Raw genomic sequence first — 6,894 nt, forward strand, 5'->3', positions numbered from 1 at the left:
CTAATACTTTAACCTAAACTAAATAAGTGTTATAAAAGCCGACTTATTCAACTATATTACTAGAGGTATCCTATCTTAATATAATAAGGATAGAGTATTATACCCTATAGTATACTTCTTAAAACGACTAAACCTAGCTAAATATAACTACAAGATCTATGATAAGGAGTTATTAGCTATTATTAGCTATTTTAAATAATAGTAACCTAAACTAGAAGGCGCTAAATTCCTAATTAAGGTCCTTAGCAACTATAAAAACCTATAGTACTTTATAACTATAAAACAGCTAAGCCACTGTTAGGCACGCTAGTTAAAATACCTATCCTATTTTTAATTCTTAATTATATACCACCTAGGCGTTAAAAGCTAGAAGCCTAATACCCTAACCTAACGTTTATAAGACGCGCTAGTACTAGAAGAAGCGTGCTCTTACTAAAATTAGACCTTACTTCGCCTTAAACTATTTAACCCTCCTACTAAAAATATTATAGTATACGTCCTTAAAATAACTAATTAATTAATTAAATAGATTATAACTAATAAATACCTAAATAATAAGTTTATTTAAGAGACGCTTAAGCTAATATAAAAGGGCATTAGACGCTCTAAAAGGATTTCTCCAAGTAAATGTAAAGCCTATAGGAACCGCTTATACTACTAAAATTACCTAGTTATACCTAACCACAATAAACTTAAGCTTAAGCTCCTTAAACATATATATAACCTACTAGTAGCCGGCTACCTAGGTTAAGGAAAAACCCTAAAGCTACTCTAACGGGAGTATTACTGGCTAAATATATATAATATAATATAAAGATACGTCTCTAGCTGCTATATCTGCCGATAAGCTAAAGCTTCGTATAAAACGTATAACGGCCTATTAAAGCCACTACCTGTTCCGGACCGATGATAAAAAAATATCTTAATTAACTTTATTATTAACCTCTCTATAAGTAAGGGTTATATAAATATTATAGTAGTTATAAACTAACTATCTAAGATAAGGCACTTGATCGCCTACCTTAATATATTAACGCCTGCCGTTACCTAACTATTCCTAGATTATATATAGAAACTCTACGGACTCCCTAAAACGATTATCTCTAATAAAGGCAGCTAGTTTGTCTCTATATTCTAGAAAGAACTAACCACCTAACTCCGCATTAAAGTACTACTATTTACTATATATTACCCGGAAACGGACGGTTAAATAGAGCGTGTAAACGCTATAATAGAATAGTATATCCAGATATACACGTTATACTTATAAGATAACTAGATTAACTAGCTTATATTCGCTAAATTTACTATAAATAATTCCGTTTTAGAAACTATAAAGGTCTCCCTATTCCTAGCTAACTATAGCTAGTATTTATAAATGGGGTTTAAACCCTTTAGTAACGTCCCTTACCCCGCTTATTACGCCTTATAAGTTATAAAAGTAAATAAATTCATAAAAAAGATAGAGAAACTATAATAGTTTCTTACTAATAAAATAATATAGGCTTAATCTATTTATAAAGCCGTAGCGAATAAGAAATAAACCCTAGTACCGGCCTATTAAATTAGTAACTTTATCTAGCTAGATATAAGAAATTTAAATATAAAATAACATACTAAGAAACTTAATTAGAAAAACGCTGACCCTTATAAAGTTAAGAAGGTTATTTTCTCCCACGCCTACTAATTAAAGCTCCCTAATACGGTTAAAATCCACCCTATATTTTATACATTAGTCCTCTACCCTACTACTTTTATATTAAATGCCCTGCTTAAACAGATATAAGACCCTCCCCTATTAGTTAAAGTGGATAGTAAAAACAAGTACTTTATTAAAAGAATTAATAATATTAAGTATAATAAACGGAAACGCTAATATATATATCTTATAAAATGGAGAGGCTTTCGTTAGGAAAAAATTTAGCAGCATTTTGCCAGCATTTTTAGCATTTTGCAGCATTTCGTAGCATTTAAAACAGACCATACGCATTAAGCAGCATCTAGGCAGCTATATATATATATTATATATAAAAAATTAATTTTTATAAATTACTTATAAATTACGTAAGTTATTTTACTTCTAAAAAAAGTTTAAATTTTTTTAAATTTTTTTAAAAAGTAAAATAACTTATGTAATTTATAAGTAATTTATAAAAAAAATTATATAATATACTATATCTAATTATCTATCTAAAAATAATTTTTTTATATATAATATATATATATAGCTGCCTAGATGCTGCTTAATGCGTATAGTCTGTTTTAAATGCTGCGAAATGCTGCGAAATGCTAAAAATGCTGGTAAAATGCTGCTAAATTTTTTCCTAATGTTACTAAGTCCTTATAGGAACCTATTAACTTTATAGGACTTATATAAGCCGTAAAAGATTTTTACAAACTCTATTTAGAACTACTATAGCCCTATTTTACAGAAGCTTAAGTTTAAAGGGGGGGTACTATTATAGAATACCCCCGTAATACCTTGTATATATCTACCTATTTTTACTAACTTAACAATTAGAGACTAACCGTAAAATAGCAATTTAATAGCAATCTAATGGCAATCTAATGGCAATCTACGGCATTCTGCTATATTCTGCGAAGTTTTACCAAATTTTATTAAGTTCTACTAGGACTATAACCTAAACCCTATTCTGCCCCATATACGTATTAACTAAGTAACTAAGTTAATAATATATACCCTTTCTTCCTGTTTTCCTACCTTCTTTCCTTACGTAACGTTTTAATCTTATTATATAGTTTATGTATATAGCTTAATAATATCTACTTTGCTATATATTATCGTCGCTTATACTTACTCCGTAATAAGAACTTTATTATAGACATAACGCCTAGTATTTAGATAATTAGGTTTATAAGATAGATAACTTCTTTAAAATGCTGATAATATAAGATAATACTAGAGAGCGTATACGCTAAATTATTGGTAAGATTACAAACTAATCGCTAAAGTAGATTGCGCTTAATTAACTTAATAAAGAGTAAATTATCATATGGCTATAGCTATAAACCTTTCTAAAGGGTTAGACCTAAGATCCGTATATTATATAATATAATAACGTAAAATAATTCTAAAATAGTATATAGCTAAACCGTTAAGATTTTTATTAGTTTATAAACTTTATAGAAACTTGTGCTTAATAGATAAATTTAAAGCCCTTTAAGGATAAGGACGGCAGCGTTTACGAGAAGGAAAAAATTAGATTTATTTAGGCTAAAATTAAGCTAGTAATTTGTAATAAAATAAAGCGCGTAGAAGCTTTACCGCGGATTACTGTATATACGGATTGTAAACAAGTAGTTCTAAATACTAAGGACGTGGTAAGGAACTAGACCTCTTCTAGTAGGAAGTTAGGGGGTAACTAAAAGCGTAGGTATTTTAATAGTAATATAGGGTAGACCTAAGCTTTAAAGAAGCCGTTTTTAGGGAGAGGTCTTTAGAAGGGTTAAAGTTAGAAGCCTTAAGTAATAGGAAAGACTTTTAAGACTAACCTAATACCCGTCTAATACCCTTATAGGAACACTCTAAGAAGCTAAAAGGAAATTTCCCTAAAGGCAAATCTTATTAGAAGAACAAGTTAGGCGATAATTATACTAATAATCTAAAAAAAGAAAAGCCCTAGTTACGGACGTCTCCTAACTATAACTAGGGCAAGATATAGAAGGGAAGACCCTCTATATTACTATTAAGCTAGAAATAATACTCCCTATAGGTAAAACGCGTTAGTTCTAAGCACTATATAATAGTAGCGCTAAAATTAATCTTATATAATATAATTTGGTAAAGAAGTATAAACTTATCCTATTGCTAAAGTGGCGGAAACCTATTATAGGCTTCCTAGATAAGTATTAGATTAAACTATATAGTGCCTATAAGCTTATAGTGTTAGTAGCCGATATATATAACCGTACTAAGGTAGTTAGCCCGTAACCCTTTTAGGCGGCTAACTTTATAGCTTATATCTTTATTCTTAGATACCTTTAGCTTATAAAAGTAAATCTTAAGATACGCTTTAAGATAGGAGCCTTTAAATAGTAGAATAATAAAAAATCGGAAGGGCGTATATTACTAATAAGCTTAAAAGATATTCTAAAGGATATAGCTTTAGACAAAATAATATATACTTTATACCTAAAAGAGTATTAAATCTAACCTCTATTTTATAGTAAGATAGATATAAAGCCTAGTATAGGCAATAACCCCTTTATAATAAAGACCCTATAGGGAATAGCCGGATAGGTTATAGAGATGTTATAGGGAGGCGGCGATCTTAAAGATTTTATAAGATACTTTAACTATTATAGGTTACTCTGGCTTAAGTAATACGCAAAGAGTATACTACGGCACCTTAAACGCTACGTTAAAGAATTTCCTACCCTCTATTGGCTACTATATAAAACGGTATAACGTATAGTAGCAACTATATATAAGTAACCACTATAGCGCGCAACGCTGCCTATAAGCATTTTAAAGAAGCTCTAAGATCTACCTAATAATAATATAAAGGATAAACGCAACCCTAATTTATTAAATATTTTATTAGGCCTAAGGGACTTACTAAAGGTATTTTTAGGTAGGAGAGCTAAAGTCCTACCGTAGAACTTGGAGTATAATTATATAATTAATCTAGAAAAAGGTAAATAGCTACTAAATAATTTTATTTATAACCTCTCTTATAAAGAGCTTAAGATCCTATAAGAGTACCTTAATAGTTTACTAAAAATGGGGTATATTTAACCTAGTAAGTTACTAGTAGGCGTACTAATTCTTTTTATTTTAAAACTAAATAGAACTATAAGGCTATGTATAAACTATCGCGGCCTTAATAAGATTATAATTAAGAACTGTTACTTATAACTACTAGTTAGTAAAATACTAAATTAACTATTTAGGGCGAAGATTTTTATAAAGCTAGATTTATAAAATACTTATTATAGGCTCCGTATTAAAAAAGGGGATAAGTAAAAGACCGCTTTTAATACTTAATACGGCCACTTTAAGTATTTAGAAATGCCTTTTAGGCTAGCCAATATGTCTATAAAATTCCAATTGTATATTTATAGAGCCTTAAGGGGACTATTTAACCGTATATATATTATCTATTTAGATAATATCCTAATCTACTTAAAAATTAAAAATTAGTATAAGTAATATATCCGTAAAGTACTAGAACGTTTAGATAATTAGGGCCTCTACGCTAAGGCGTTAAAGTATATCTTTAATACTAAGTAGATTAAGTTTCTAGGTTATATTATAATACCTATAGGCGTAGTTATAGAACTAGTACGGGTATAGATATCTAAGAATGGCCAGAGCTAGAGAGTTATTAGGATATTTAAGTATTTTTAGGCTTTGCTAATTTCTATAGATACTTTATTTATAACTAATTTATTAGCATTTTATTGGGGTACTAAGATCCTAGAGGCCTCCTAATAGGATTTTAATTGTCCTAAAGGTCCTAGAGGTCCTAATAGGCTCCTAGTAGGCTCCTAGTAGGATTTTTGATTTTCGTAATTATCCTATAAGGGTCCTGTTAGGGTCCTATTAGGGCCCTAATAAAAAACTAGTATTTCCTAATTGTCCTAATAGGCTTTTAATAGGAAATTAGTATTTCCTAATCGTCCTATTAGGTTCCTGGCAGGATACCCCCTAAGCGACACCCCTCCCCCCCCCCCTAAAGCGACACCTCTACCTGTAACCGACTACCTATAGTGGGCATACGTACTAAACCGCCAACGCCCAAAATCCGAAAATTTCAGAACATCAAATTCTTAGTCTTAATCTTGCAAAAGCTCTACCTGAAGCTCTATACAAAGCTCTACTTAAAGCTTTATACGGAGCTCTAAAGCTCTTTTAATATACAGTATTAATATACTAGGAAGTCTCTGAGAACGCTCGCACGAACGCCTGTACGAACGCTTGTCTTTACGAGCATCTCTACGAGCGCCTCTACGAACGCCTCTACGAACGCCTTTGTGGTCGTCTCTACGAACACCTTAATAAACAGACGCCTGCACAAAGCTCTATAAAAGGGGGCTTAAGGGAGGCTCTGCGTACGAAGGCTCTGCGTACAAAGGCTCTGTATATAGAGGTACTGCATAACGCTCTGTATTAAAGACTCTGCGTACGAAGGCTTTGCGTATGGAGCCTCTACGTACGGAGGCCCTGCACGGCGCTCTGCGCGATGCTCTGCATCGAAGACTCTGCATCGGAGACTCTGCGTACGAAGGCTCTACGTATGGAGGCTCTACGTACGGAAGCTCTGTACGACGCTCTACACGACGCTCTGCATCGAAGACTCTGCGTGCGAAGGCTCTGCGTATGGAAGCTCTACCTACGGAGACTCTGCACGACGCTCTGCACGACACTCTACATATAAAGACTCTGCATACGGAGGCTCCGCGTACGTAGCTTCGTACAGAGCCTCTATATACAGAGCCTCCGTATGCCGAGCCTCCGTACGCAGAGTCCCTATACGTAGAACCGTTGTATACAGAGCCTTTGTATGCAGAGCCTCTATACGCAGAGCCTCCATATGCAGAGCCTCTATATGCAGAGCCTCCATACGCAGAGCTTCCATACGCAGAGCCTCCATACGCAGAGTCTTATACGCAGAGTCTCCAAACGCAGAGCCTCCGTACGCAGAGTCTTCGATGCAGAGCGTTGTGCAGAGCATCGTGCAGAGTATCTGTCGATCGGTAGTCCGTGCACCAATTGTAAGAAAAGAATGATGACTCTGTCTATTGAATGGTGGCTCTAGAGCCTCTATATATACATAGGAAAGGTGTAGGAAATGAGAACGAGAAGGGGGTAGGGTGGTGGCAATGGAAACAAGGGGTAGGTGACCGAGTTAATGACCGAGTCAATGACTG

The sequence above is a fragment of the Cenococcum geophilum genome (genome assembly GCF_001692895.1).
Source record: "Cenococcum geophilum 1.58 unplaced genomic scaffold K441scaffold_2, whole genome shotgun sequence".
In the NCBI taxonomy this organism is placed as follows: domain Eukaryota; kingdom Fungi; phylum Ascomycota; class Dothideomycetes; order Gloniales; family Gloniaceae; genus Cenococcum; species Cenococcum geophilum.